At 36.8% G+C, this 14,967-nt stretch overlaps 1 protein-coding gene across 2 annotated transcripts in view; it reads right to left on the bottom strand.

Moving 5' to 3' along the window:
* Nucleotides 1–14,967, bottom strand: part of DAB1 (DAB adaptor protein 1) — a 1,094,329-nt gene that overhangs the window by 592,835 nt on the left and 486,527 nt on the right. The gene's annotated exons all lie outside the window — the stretch shown is intronic.

The raw sequence follows: 14,967 nt of genomic DNA, 5'->3' as shown, positions 1-14,967 counted from the left end.
AGTGAAGTATTAGAAACAAAGAGATTCAACAACAATGGTCTGGAAAATAAATTTTATCTGTCCATATTATAAAGCCATTAAAAGGATAATAAAGAAGAATCATTAATGCCATTAAAATAAATTCTTAACATTCTAAGTGAAAAAAATAGGGCAGTAAAATGTATGATATAAGACTACATTTGTAAAAAGTACTTAAGTATATAAGAAAAAGATGAAGAAAAATGTCTCAAGTGTTATAAATAATTATTGCATGTGTAATTTTTCTTTTTCTTGCTTATTTGTATTTCCTAAAATTTCTACCATAACTTATTTTTTAGTTTATACGGTACTGACCCTCTCAAATTTACATTAAAATCCATGCCACAAACAATCTGAAAACACAAACAATGCTATGGGAAAAAGCATATTTGTATAGAAATATTTGACAAATCCAATATGTTTATACTATAAAAGGTTAAGCAAACTGATAGGAAGAATATTTTGATAGTCTAATAAATAAATGAGGAAAGGATATGAATAAAATAATATAATCAATAAACAGGCACATAAAAATATTCAAGTTTAGAAACCATCAAATGAATGCAAATTCATAAAATTTGGTGGCTTTTTATAACTTATGAAATTAGCATAGTTTAAATAAAAAGAGACAACTACTTAATAATCAGTGTTAATAGGGAAAGAAATAGATTTTTGCATACATTATTATAGGTATAATTTTTTAAAAGATTTTATTCATTTATTTTTAGAGAGAGAAGGGAGGGAGAAAGAGAGAGAGAGAGAGAGAAACATTAATGTGCGGTTGTTGGAGGTCATGGCCTGCAACCAAGGTATGTACCCTGACTGGGAATCAAACCTGTGACACTTTGGTTTGCAGCCCATGCTCAATCCACTGAGCTATGCCAGCCAGGGCTTGGTAGAATTTTTAAATGGTGCAATATTTTTGTGAAATACACCAGCAATGTTTATTAGCTTCCTTAAATATCTGTAAATTTTGACTAAGTAAATGATTTGACTTTGGAAATTTGGGAATGATTTTACTTTTGGGAGTGATTTAGAAATCACTCTAAACACAGAATCTACATTATGAACAAAAATGTTCAGAGTAGTATTATTTATGACAGGACAATTGGAAACAAATACCATACTGTGGGAGAGATAGTGAAATTTTCATGATAGGACAGTATATAGTATTAAAGCAATATTTAAGAATGCTACATGGTGTTAAAATGTATATGATATTTTAAGTGAAAAAAGCATGACTCACATATGTATGTGTGTACTTAAACATACACATGCATACAGGCATACTCAATTACTCATGTACAGAAATACAGCCTGTAAGGAAATAAAACAATTATTTTTAAAGTTGTTACCTTTGGGTCATAGAACTGAGTTTCTCCTTCTTTCTGCTTTCCTTAATGCGTGTGTGTCAAATGTCCTTTACTGAGTATAGGTTAATTTTATAATATGGAAAACCTCTACAGTTTCTGTGGAAAATAGAAACATTTTTTATCTTCCTGAGTCCTTAGGAAAGTCTAGAGGGGCTAGCCTTCAATGTAAAGAGAGTCAGAGAAATACTTGCCTGTTAAACTATCTGAGAAGGTAGCTAGACAAAAAACAAAGCAATAGAAGTTAAAGGTAGACTGCAATCAACTTAAAGTCTGATAGGTACATTAAATTAATTTTATGGAGAGCATATTCATCTGTAGAAACCCATGCAAAGGACATAGGGGAAGAAATTATATTTCTTTATCTTTTAAATGTGTGCTTAAGGCAAAAAGGGGAAGGGTGACCAGAATGAATAGACAAGGTATTAAATAGAATATCAAAGCAGGCAGGCATAACATAATTCATTATTGTTCTTCCCTCATCTAGTTTAGATTTGTAGAACAAGTTGGGGCCATGTGTGGGATACACAAAGTTGGAAATGGCCAATGACCTTCCTAAGAAGTATCAACAAGGATACTTGTTGGCCAGACAACAGAAATGGGGAGAGAGATGCAGGTTGATTTGTGCAACCAATACATCTGAGTTCTAATCCCACTTGTCATTAAGTCATTGCCAACCTTCTTGGGACTCAGTTTTCTGATCTATGCAGTGTTTTATTCATTCATTAAATATGTACTGGGTGTTAGGCCATGTACCAGGTAGCAGGGTACAACTTGAACAAGACAGACCATGGTGTCTTCTCTGTCTTACATTTTTGTGGGGGAGACCCCAGTGAAGAGTAGTGTATTGTGCTGGAATAAAACTCCCTGAGTTATAATCCCAGTTGTACTCTTAAAGCCCCCACTTCAAACACTTTCATCACTTGGCCTCTGGATTAGCACTTTCTCTTATTACTCCCTCTTTATGCTACTTTTCTGGTCCTTCCCTATGATCTGTGCTTCTAAATGTTAGTGTTCCAGAGGCTCCAGCCCTGGCCTCTTTTCATCTTTATACTTGTCCTTTAGGTTATTTATACCAGTCTTGTGACCATAAATGCCATTTTATATAATGATAATATCTAGATTTATATCTCCAGCCTGATATGTCACTTTAACTTCAGACCCAACTCTCCATTCATTTAATAGTCATCTGCAAGTTTAAATGTCCAAGAAATAAGTCTTGATTTGGGCTCAGCCCTAATAAAAAAAAAACCCATTTTCCTGAAAACTCCCCCTGTCAAAAAATGGCAACTCCATTCTACAAGTCAATCAGGCTAAAACATTTGGAGTAATCTTTGACCCCTTTTCATTTTTTTTCAAACCCCACATCTAATCCATCAACATATCCTATGGGGTCTACTTTCAAAATATATTCAGATTCCAACTTTCACCATTTCTCCTGCTATGACCCTATTCTGAACAACCATAGTCTTTTACCTTGATTATCACAACAGTATACTCACTGGTTTCCTGCAACTCACCATCCCCTTCAGTTTAGTCTCAATGAAGAAGCAAAGCTAACTCATTAAAAAATGAGAGTGTTTTCATGTCATTGTTTCTAATTTTCCTACGTATAAAAGCTAAAGAACTTCATGTGGCCACCAGCAAGCCCCTGTCTTGATGCAGCTGTTGGCTACTGCTCTGACTTCATCTCCTGCTGTAGTCCCCTTGTCCAACATGCTCTAGTGTTCTGTCTACACAGGCTCCACTTGTTGCTTCATCATGCTAGACACTCTTCCTGTTTTAGGGCTTTCATGCTGGCCATTCTTGTTGATTGAAAAGCACTTTTTTTTTTAGACATCACATGGCTTACTCCCTCACTGCCTTCATATCTTTGCTAGCATGATCTTCCATTATTGGAAAGATTTCCCTGATTACACGACATAAAATTTCAGCCCACATCCCCAGGGCTATTGCTTTGCAAAACTCCAGACAGTAGCATTCATCAGAGTCAAGTAAATTGTGTTTCTTGAAGTTGGGCAGAGTACAGCTTAAGGAGCTATATGCAATAGCCCTGTCCATCACTGTGTCTCTCCCTGCTCTGTTGTTCTTCATAGTACTTAGTGCTAAAAAAAAATAGATTTTTATTTGTTTGATTTAATCTTTATTTTATTTTTTCCCATTACCATTTAGTCCCCTTTTTCCCACCTGCCCATCCCTGCCAGCAATCACCACACTGTTGTCTGTGTTCATCAGTCCTTTTCCATTTTTGCTTAACCCCTCCACTCCCTAACCCTCTGCCACTAGCTGTCATCTGATCTCCATCTATGAGTCTGTCTTCATTTTCCTTGTTAGTTCATTAGATTCTACATACGAGTGAAAGTATGTGGTATTTGTCTTTCTCTGACTGGCTTATTTCACCTAGCATAATGTTTTCCAGGTCCATCCATACTGTTGCAAAGGGTAAAATTTTCTTTTCTATGGCCGAGTAGAATTCTGTTGTGTAAATCTCCCATAGTTGTTTTATCTACTCATTTACTGATGGACACTTGGGCTGCTTCCATATCTTGATGATTGTAAATAATGCTGCAATGAACACAGGGGTGCTTATGTTTTTTTGAGTTAGTGTTTTGGGTTCCTTTGTATATATTCCCAGATGTGGGATCACTAGGTCAAAAGGCAGATCCATTTTTTATTTTGGGGGGTATCTCTATACTGCTTTCCACAGTGGCTGCACCAGTCTGCATTCCCACCAGCAGTGCAAAAGGGTTCCCCTTTCTCCACATCCTCACCAACACTTACTGTTCATTGATTTATTGATGATAGCTATTCTGACAGGTGTGAGATGGTATTTCATTGTGGATTTAATTTGCATTTCTCTGTTCATTAGTGACTTTGAGCATCTTTTCATATGTCTACTGACCATCTGTATGTTTTTTTTGGGGGAAGTGTCTATTCAGGTCCTTGACCATTTTTTAATTTTATTTTTTGGTGTTGAGTTTTATAAGTACTTTATAAATTTTGGATATTAACCTTTTATCAGATGTATTGGCCAACATGTTATCCCAGAGATAGATTTTTAGTTAATTATTTGTTTATTATCTCTCCCATCTTTACTACAGTTGATGCTTAAACAATGCGGGGGCTGAGGCACCAAATCCCCTCACAGTCAAAAATCCACATATAACTTTTGACTCACTGAAAACTTAACTACTAATAGGCTACTCTTGACTTGAAGCTTCGCTGATAACATAAACAGCCAGTTAACACATATTTTGTATGCTATATGTATTATATGCTGTATTCTTACAATAAAGTAAGCTAGATAGAGAAAAGAAAACATTTTTTAAAATAAACACAAGAAAGAGAAAATACACTTGTAGTATTTATTGAAACAAGTCTATGTGTAAGTGGACCCATGCAGTTCAAACCCAGGATGTTCAAGGGTCGGCTGAGTAATGAAAGCTGCACCAGAGCAGTGATTTTGCCTACTTTGTTTACTGTGTTTCCAGAGATTAAAATGGCATCTGTCTTGTAATAGAGACTTAGTAAATGTAGGAATGACCTCTGACAGGTTACTTAGCAACTAGGCTTGCCCTAACCATTACAGCAGCCACTAGCACAATGAGATTACTGAGCAGTCAGAATGTAGCTAGTGTGACTGAGAAATTAAATTTTTAATTTTAATTTAAATTTGAAAATGGAAGCAGTATAACATATTTCCCATTAAACTCAACTTTATTGTTTTATAGGACTATATTTTATTTTAACCATTGCATGGTATAAGATATTTAAATGAGATTCTTTTTACTTTTCTAAATGTGGGTACTAGGAAACTCTAAATTACATGTGCAGCTTATGTTTTAGTTCTATTGAATGGCACTGCTCTAGTTTCTCCATCTGTAAAAGGACAGTAACGGGACCTACCTCATTGGGGCATTGGAAAGTGTAAATGGGTTAATACAGGTAAAGTACCTGGCATGGTGCCTGGGACATAATAATTGCTCTGTAATTCTAGCCATTATGGTATTCTTTTTAGTGTATCACTGTTGTTGTGACTGTTATCATCATTATTAATGAATATAAAGCATACAGGCATATATAATAGGGAGCAGTCCTTATCTCTGAGTGAAGAAAGGGCTTCCTTTTAAAAAAGATTTTATTTACTTATTTTTAGGGAGAGGGGAAGGGAAGGAGAGAAACATCGATGTGTGAGAGAAATATTGATTGGTTGCCTCTCACATTGCTGCCAAATGGAGCCCTGGCTCACAACCCAGGCATGTGCCCTGACTGAGAATCGAACAGGTGACCTTTTGGTTTGTGAGATGATACCCAACTTACTGAGCCACATCAGTCAGGGCAAGAAAGGGCTTCCTTATGAAATGTTTTTGAGCTAAATTCTAAAGGAGAATTATGACTAGATTAAGTAAATGTTAAGAGGGTAAGTTGGAAGAAAATGTGGCAGCCAGAGCATTCCCAAAGCAGAGGACAAAGCCATAATTCACACTTGAGTTTTCTGACCTCGAAGCCTGTGCTCTGCACCATCATATAATATTGCCTCTGAATAAGTCTTTGTCAACTGAAATAAAATTTAAAACTTAAGAAGAGAATCTCCAGATTCTAAAAAGTATCTATTTAACTCTAAGATAAGCAACTTTGAAAGTTGATTTGATTCAATGCTTTTCAAACTCTATGTCTGAAGACCCCTGGAGCATTCTTTAGACCTGTGATTGGGTGTGTGAGAAGTCTGTATGATAATTCAACAAGTATTTTACTATACTCCTAAACAAAGACATACATGTTATTAATCATACACATATACACTTCATTAAAAGGCCAACTATGAGATTCATAGTCAGCTTTGGATGGCATTTACGATCACTCTGGTTCCAGTAATTACCTAGAGGGATGGCAGGACTGGGCTTTAGTTCAGTGTTCCTCAAACCAGGGGTTAAGGCTCACAGCAGGTACATCAAAGGTCCACAAGATTTTATTTTACATTTTTACTTTGAAGGAAGTCAAAGCACAAGACTTAGCCAACCCAACTCCATCTCAGTGCTAAGAGAGGAAGATGAAGAGAGAGAAAGAGAAGTATTTTTGATTGGCAGAATCCAATTCAGTTTTAGTCAAATGCTTTGGATTGCTCCAGAAAATACACAACATATGCCACATTCTTTAAACTGATATACACATAAGTATTATTATGTTTTTTCTTTATATATATATATATATATATATATATATATATACATATATATATGCTGTCATAAACATACTTTACATGATAAATTGCTACAATATTTGGAGAATGTTACTTTGGCATCATCAAATCATCTGGATCCTTAAAACCCTTTGAAAAGTGTTCTTCACTCCCTGCTGTACCTGGAGGGACCATTCTAATTGGTCTCAGAATGTACCCAAGAGTTAAATTAATTTATACGAATCTCACAGCTGGACAGCTGCCCAGCGCTACATACTAGCACCTGTTTGACACAATAAACCAAGAATCAGATTTTCTTGCAGCAAACATAAATTTTTAACAATGTCATCCATTTCCACAGAGGTGAAATACAAGATATGGTTTTTGTGTGAGAGGGCTGTGGTAGAAGCCCCCTTGGAGGAAGGGTGTCATTTTCTCAGTCAAGGCCCTCTTCTGCCACATTATTTCAGCACCACGTGACATGGAAATATATTTAATAGGATTTGGCTAAAGGCAAAAAGTCTGAAAAAAAATAGAGGAATTCAAAGAATTTGCTGTTGAGTTATGTGTGGAATTCAGAATTTACTAGAATTGTAATTCTTAAGACACTCGTTGGCTTGTAACAAAACAAAAATTTCTCTCGTGTACTATACTGGTACACTCATTATGATAATAGTCGTCATATTCCCAGAACCATGGAGAGGATTAAAAATGCATCATTATATCTAGTTCACAATTCAGCTCCACTGAAATTATTTTTATTTAGCACATACTAAATAACTGGCACCTCAGCAACCCTTTTCAACTAGTTATTAGCAACAAGAGATAGCTGTAGCACTTGCTTGGGTGTATTACATATCTATAATTTTATAATAATATTGCAAGGTAGATATCATGTTCTCATCATCTTTTATTCAAGTGTTTGGAACAGTGTGTGGGTGAGTCATCTCACACCATTCAGAAGAGGGTAACCTGTAACAGTGGAGAAGCAATACAACAGGAAAGGCCTGGGTCCCTGCAACCACTTATGGAACAGAGCCACCATTCCAGCTTTAACCAAATATCCTGGGGCTATTACGTGAGGAAAAGAAACCCATTCTACTTTGCTTAAGTCACTATTATTTGGCATCTCTTTTGCATATGGGTTAGTCATCTATAGCCTAGCTAATGTAGATCCTGTATAAAATTGCAAACTAGGTCACTTAGAAAGGAGGAAAATTATTATTTTCAACAACAAAAAAAAGAAGATAGATAGCAGTAGAACTGTTGGGGTAACTGCTTGTTAGAAAAAGAAGAGATGAAAAACTAAAACTCCCAGTTTAATTATCATAAGATCTGTATATTAAAAAATCAAGGAGTTCAGGGAAGAACAGAGCTGGTCACCCAATCCTGCACCTGTTAAATAATACAAAAGGTAGGTTAGACATGAAAGAATGTTTCCAGGAAGAAAGAATTCCAAACACATGGTAGGCACAAAACAAATATTTGTAAAATTTAATGGACATTTCAGCTTTCTAATAAAAATACTATGAGTTTAATATCAATCACATAGACCAGTAGTCAGCAAAATATTTCTTTAAGTGTCTAACAATAGTAATAACAACAACTTACACTTTGTGGTCAAGAGGCAAAGTCAAATATATTACATAGTATACGAGCATCCAGCAGATGTCATCTAGACTTGCTGTACCTGGGGATATTGCTGAGTGGCCTTGAACCCAGCACTGGCACCAAGTTTGGACCTGTATCCACCAGATGAACACCACTTTCCACTACCTGGTGGCTCACTGTGAACCAAACTCATGCAACTTGAGTACTGTCAGAGGTTCTTTCAGTGACTGAGCTCAACTGCCTGCAGGGAGCCAGCAGGCAGAGGCAGGTGATGGTTGACCTCAGTGTGCCTTGGGACTTTTGCTAACTTTTCCCTGGGCCCAATACTGGTAAAAGCTGGCCTTGGTGCACAGCTGGGTTTTTCCTGTATGTACCCAGGCCCAGCAGAGGCAGCCACAAACTGTGGACCACTTGCAGTTCCAAAGATGTTGCCCAGGGCCAGTCACAGGCAGCATTGAACATTGGTCTGAACCAGAATCCCTCCCAAGTGGTCCAGAACAAAAGCATCCAGTGGCCAGCTTCAGACAGCATCAGAGCAGGATCCAATAAGCTTCACAAGTGGCATATCCAAAGAGGGGTTTTGGCACACACCAGACCCTGCTGAAGCAAATTACACTTTATGTGGTTAGCACCTGCATAGCACCTCATACTCCATGTTCAAGGTTGAGTCTCATAGTCAATCAGCCTGAGGGTCAGTCCCATGCATCACTGGGCCAATAGCAATCCAGACTCAACTACAACAGGAGGGTACACATAGCCCACAAAACGGACATTCCTGAAGTACTCAGATCTGATCATCAAGGAGACTGCACCACTGAACCCCACAGAACACCTACTACATAAAACTACCCCACCATGACTGGGAGTCATAGCAGATCTATTTAATACATAGAAAGAAACTCAAAGAGGCAGCCAAAATGGGAAACAAAGAAAATGAGCTAAATAAAATAGAAGCAAGCAAGTTATCTGTTATAGAGTTCAAAGAAACCACAAAATAGGACTAGTCAGGAATGTATAATACAATATCTGAAATAAGAATGCACTGCAAGGAATAAAAAGTAGGTTAGATGAAGCAGACAATTGAATCAGTGATTTGGAAGGCAAGGTAGAAAAAAAAACACCCAATCAGAGCAGCAAAAAGTAAAAACAATCTAAAAAAATGAGGGTAGGTTAAGTGACCTTTGGGACAACATGAAGATAACATCTGCATGATAGGTGTATTAGAAGGAGAGGAGAGAGAGGAAGGGATCGAGGACCCATCTGAAGAAATAATGACGGAAAACTTCCCTAACATGGTGAAGGAAAAAGACACATAAGTCCAGGAAGCACAGAAGGTCCCAAACAAGATGATCCAAAGAGGCCCACTCCAAGACACATCATAAAATGCCAAAGATTAAAAACAGAGAGAATCTTAAAAACTGCAAGAGAAAGACAGTTATTTACAAGGGAGCTCCCATAAGACTGTCAGCTGATTTCTCAACAGAAATATTTTAGGCCAGAAGGGACTGGCATGACATATACAAAGTAATGAAAAGCACGGATCTACAACTGACTAATTTACACAGCAAGGCTGTAATTTAAAATTTAAGAAGAAACAAACAGCTTCACAAACAAGATAAAGGGGTTTGTTACCACCAAACCAGTATTATGACTGATCTTAAAGAACCTGCTTTAAGAAAAAAAAGGAAGACAAAAACAGAGGAACATAGTTAAAAGAATAAAATATCAAGAAACACATACCTATCAATAATCACTTTAAATGCACCAGTCAAAAGACATAGGGTAGCTGAATGGATAAGAAAAAAAGACCCACCTCAGAAAGAAAGACATACAGACTAAAAGCGAAGAAATGGAAAAGATATTTCATGAAAGCGGAAGGGAAAAACCTAGAATAGAAACACATATATCTAATGAAATAGACTTAAAAACAAAGGCTATTAGAGAAACAGGATACTACATAATGATAATGGGAACAATCCACCAAGATAATATAACCCTTGTAAACATTTATGCACCCAACATAGGAGCATCTAAACATGTAAAGCAAATCTTGATGGACATAAAGGGAGAGACTGACAGTAATACAGTCATCGTTGGAGATTTTGACACCATACTGACATTGATGGATAGATCTTCCAGATAGAAAATCAACGAGGAAATAGCCTTAAATGACACACTAGGTCAGATGGATATAATATCGATTAAATCTTTAGAGCATTTTACCTCAAAGCAACAGAATATGAGGTCTGTCTGGAAAAAGTCCATCCATTGTTAATATGAGAACAGTTTGCACAACATTGATGTAACTTGTCAGCCAAAGAGAGTGGACTAGAATGCACATGTGTGAACAATGACAACTTCACTGTACTGGTCAGTGGGGGCAGTAGATGCCATTGAGTGAGCATGTGTACTATATATTGAACACATTCAAAATGAACAAGTAGAGCAACGAATCTGAATCAAATTTTGTGTAAAGCTTGAACATTCCTCCAGCAAAGTAATTCAGATGATTCAGAAGGCTGAAGCTATGGGCAACTGGTGATTGACAGCTTAATCACAACAATGTGCCCCCTCATGCATCACATATCCTGCAGAATATTTTAACAAAACATCAAATCATCCAGGTGACTCACCCCCCACTACAGTCCGTATTTGGTGACCAGCAACTTCTGGCTTTTCCCAAAACTAAAAGCACTTTTGAAAAGGAAGAGATTTCAGACCATCAGTAAGATTCAGGAAAATATGACAAGGTAGCTGATGGTGACTGGGAGAACTGTGTGAGGTTCCAAGGTGCCTGCTTTGAAGGGGACTGAGACATCATCGTCCTATGTACAATGTTTCTTACATCTTGTATCTTCTTCAACAAAAGTCTCTATTTTTCATATTACATGGCTGGATACCTTCTGGACAGACTTTGGATACATTCTTTTCAAGTGCACTTGGACCATTTTCTGGATAGACCACATGTTAGGACATGAAACAAGTCTCAGTAAATTTAAGAAGATTGAAATCATATCAAGCATCTTGTCTGACCATAATAGTATGAAACTAGAAATCAATCACAAGAAAAAAACTGAAAAACAGATGAAGACACAGAGGTTAGATAACCTGTTACTAAGTAATGAATGGGTTTACAATGAGATCAAGGAAGAAATCAAAATACACCATGAAACAAATGAAAATGCGGACACAACAGCCCAAAATCTATAGAACACAGTGGAAGCAGTCCTAAGAGGGAAATTCATAGCATTACAGGTCTATGTCAAGAAACAAGAAAAATCTCAAATAAATAACCTAACTTTACACTTAAAGGAACTTGAAAAAGAACAAACAACAAAGCCCAAAGCATGTACAATCATTTAAAATGTAACTACTTTAAAATGTAAAAACCATTCTTAGTTTAAGCTTCAAACCAGATTTGCTCTACAGAATATTTGTCTACCCCTGATTTAGGCCAACATGGCAACAGAATGATAAGGTGTCCGATTCAGTAAAATATCTGAAGCCTTAATCTAAAAAATTAAAATTAAATATGTATTAAGCCAACTCATGATGGGTCCCTATTTATTGGAAGCCCAAATTCCTTCATGTGACCTTTCACAAAGTGACCCCAGGCTGAACTGTTGATCTCACCTATAGATCATTCAGAGTGCTCATTATTTCCTAATCACATATATGGTTAGGCCTATGGACCTTTGTTCACGCTTCTTTCTTTGACCTCTCTTGCCTTGCTTGGCTAATAATTCATTTGTACATTAAATCCAGTTAACATATTACCTCCTATGTATAGTCTTTTCTAGACCCTACCTTACCTACAATACCACTCCTCCTGTGCTCTGATATTACTTTGTTCATGAGTCTACTATATACTTTTCATGTGTACAACACATTAAGATTTACATATCTTCTCTTTTCCAGATTACAAACAGGGACTGAGTTTTTCTTTAACACTTTGGACAGTGTGCACCCCACAGAAGTACTCATTAAAAATAATACTGTTTATTGAGAGTCTCTTTTGTATCTGCTTCTGTGCTCTTACTTTCATTATCTTATTTCATTCTAACAACTCCCATGTGAGATAAGCTTTAACCTCCTCATTTTACAGATAAAAAGCCCAGAAAAGTTAAATAAATTGCTCATGGTTTTATAGTCAGTAAAATGATGAAGATTGATCTCAAACCCAGTCCTATGGATACCAGTGTCTATGCTCTTGACCTGTTATGTTGCCTCATTGATTGTTGAATAAGCAAATTAAATCTGTAACTTGAATTAGACTAATACCATTCCCTGATGGAGCATTTCTAGGACTGTTTTTAATTTTTTTTAGAAATGATAATTGTGGGCAGTTAATATTATAAGTATTGAGAAGTGGAGGGAACCTAAGAGATCAACTAGTCTAGCTCCCTGTTTTGTCAGTTAACAATACAGTAGCAATGAGAAATCACTTATTTTTAACCCAAGATCATACAACTTAAATACTGACCTCCTTCTGTCTAGTCTAGGACTTTTTGGGCCCCCTCTTTCCATTTCTATACTCACAAAGCTGTCACCTATAGTCAACCTCATTTCATATCATTAAATTGGTAGACTTGATTTTGGAATAAATGTTGAGAATAGTGTCTTTACAATAGTTAATACTGGGTTTTGTTCTTTCACTTGCTTAGAAATTAATAAAATAAACACCATTGCTTTGGGTTCAGTTTGGAATGGTTTCTTAGAGTAGGCTTGACGGCTGTCTTCAAGACCCCTGTAACACCCTCTGCCACTAGGCTTACTCTTCTTTTTAAAAAAGACTTTATTTATTTATTTTTAGAGAGAGGGGAAGAGAAGAAGAAAGAGAGAAATATCAATGTGTGGTTGCCTCTCATGCTCCCCTAACTGGGGACATGGCCTGCAACCCAGGAATGTGCCTTCACTGAGAATCGAACCAGTGACCCTTTGGTTCTCAGGCCAGCACCTAATCCACTGAGCCACACCAGCCAGAGGTAGGCTTACTCTTAACATAGGATGTCACAATGCATTATCTTTGATTACTTATCTTTCTTCCTCACCAGGTTCTGAATTCCCCAAGAACATGGACCACAGTTATGTCCTCATTACTTACAGCTCAGTTTTTGTTACAAAGTTGGTGGAGATCTGTGGAGATTTGCTGACATACTGAATTGAAATTGGGCCTGGGAGATGTGGCCAAAGAAGATCAATAAGAGTGACTTATCTGATGGAGTGTGTATTATTTAGAACTTAAGTCATCATTATGCAGTCTATGTTGTTTTACAAAGTCTTTTTTTTTTCCTTGAAAAGTTGTTAGAAAATGCCTGTCAGTGAGACTCTGGCAGTTTTTCCTAAGCCTGAAAATATTAGGATAATCCAGGTGGTCAAATTCAGTGTAATCAGTGTTTATCAGGGAATATTGTGAATGAATGAATGCAGGCTGATTATACAGTAAATATTTAATTTTAGATTCTGATTATTTCATATTGACATTTCAGAGCGGTAAATATTTTGATGCTAGATTCAGCCTACACCATGAAAATAACTCCCTCAATGGCAGAGTCTACACATGTAATTGTATAATTTAATACTTTCATTTAAAACATTTCAACTTTAAAAAATCTTTTTGATTTGGAAAAGTAATTTCTTATCTGAGAAGACTCAACCTCAGACTCTCTGGACCATAGACTAATTAACCTCTCACTAAGGAAATAAAAGGTCCTCTTTTCTAAAAATGAGTGTTTTGATTTGGGTATTTTTCATTGTGTGGTGCCAGTCAAGCCCCACAAGGTAACAGGAAAGAGTTAAAATGTAATTCTCTACAGAGAGACAATAAGTGGATAGTTCCAGTTTTGCTGGAAAAGGGTGGTTTCAGACATTTACTGTGAGGGACAGGAAAAACCCTAGAGGGTTATTGAGGACATGCTTGTGGAGTAATAAGCAGGCAGGTTTTTAGAGTAAACCAGCTCAGAAGAGTTTAAAAGTTATGTGCATGTTGGGGGCGAGGGAGGCATTTAAAGCCATCTGGTCTCATAAACTTGTAAGTAATTCTATCTCAAGTATTCAAGAGCATTTTATAGATGGCATCTGAAGAACTGCTTCCCATTACAAGTTCAGCACATTTCCTAATTTCTAGCACCTATAAAAGACCCAAGATAAGATATTGTGAGATATTACGACAGCCATTTTATTGATGAGCAACTTGGTGACTGACTCAAATGATACTACTAGGAAGAGTTAATGAAAAACTCTTTTCCCTCACTCTGAGCTTTCTTTAGGGATGCCATTAATGTTTCTTCTACCTTCTTTATAGTACTCCTAGAGCTATGTGATGACTCACCTAATTTGTAAGTAGGTAAAGAGTAACTGAGGATGCTCTGTTCATCTTCACTCTTCCTCCTCCTTTCTTGAGAGCCAGTAGTCTTGTAGAAGACATGAGTTCTCCACAGCGTCAGTCTTACCTGGTCCGGGAGTCAGCCTACCTCTGGAATCCTGTCAGTGAGACCACTTGGCTAATAAAGCCACATCCTACAACCTATCCTCCCTTCATCTTTATTTTTTTTTCTTTTTGCTTAATAGACTCAGACCCCAGCAGGAAAAAGTGATACTATTTATTCTGTCCTCCCCTTGGAGAATGTAAAAGTAACTAACAGAGTCAGGATTCAAATTCTTCAAAGCTCACACTCCAAAATCACTACTCTAGTGGTGGCAACAATAACAACCACCAAAAAATCAATAGGCTGCCCTCTGTTTTCCAGCCTTTCTTATAGTTTGTTTGGAGCCCTGTTACAGGTTCTG

Source organism: Phyllostomus hastatus, unplaced genomic scaffold, assembly GCF_019186645.2.
Source record: "Phyllostomus hastatus isolate PE091 unplaced genomic scaffold, TTU_PhHast_1.1 phas_contig_147, whole genome shotgun sequence".
NCBI classification, from domain to species: Eukaryota; Metazoa; Chordata; class Mammalia; order Chiroptera; family Phyllostomidae; genus Phyllostomus; species Phyllostomus hastatus.
Note: the sequence above shows the minus strand (reverse complement) of the source record. Positions and strands in the feature narration are given on the sequence as shown.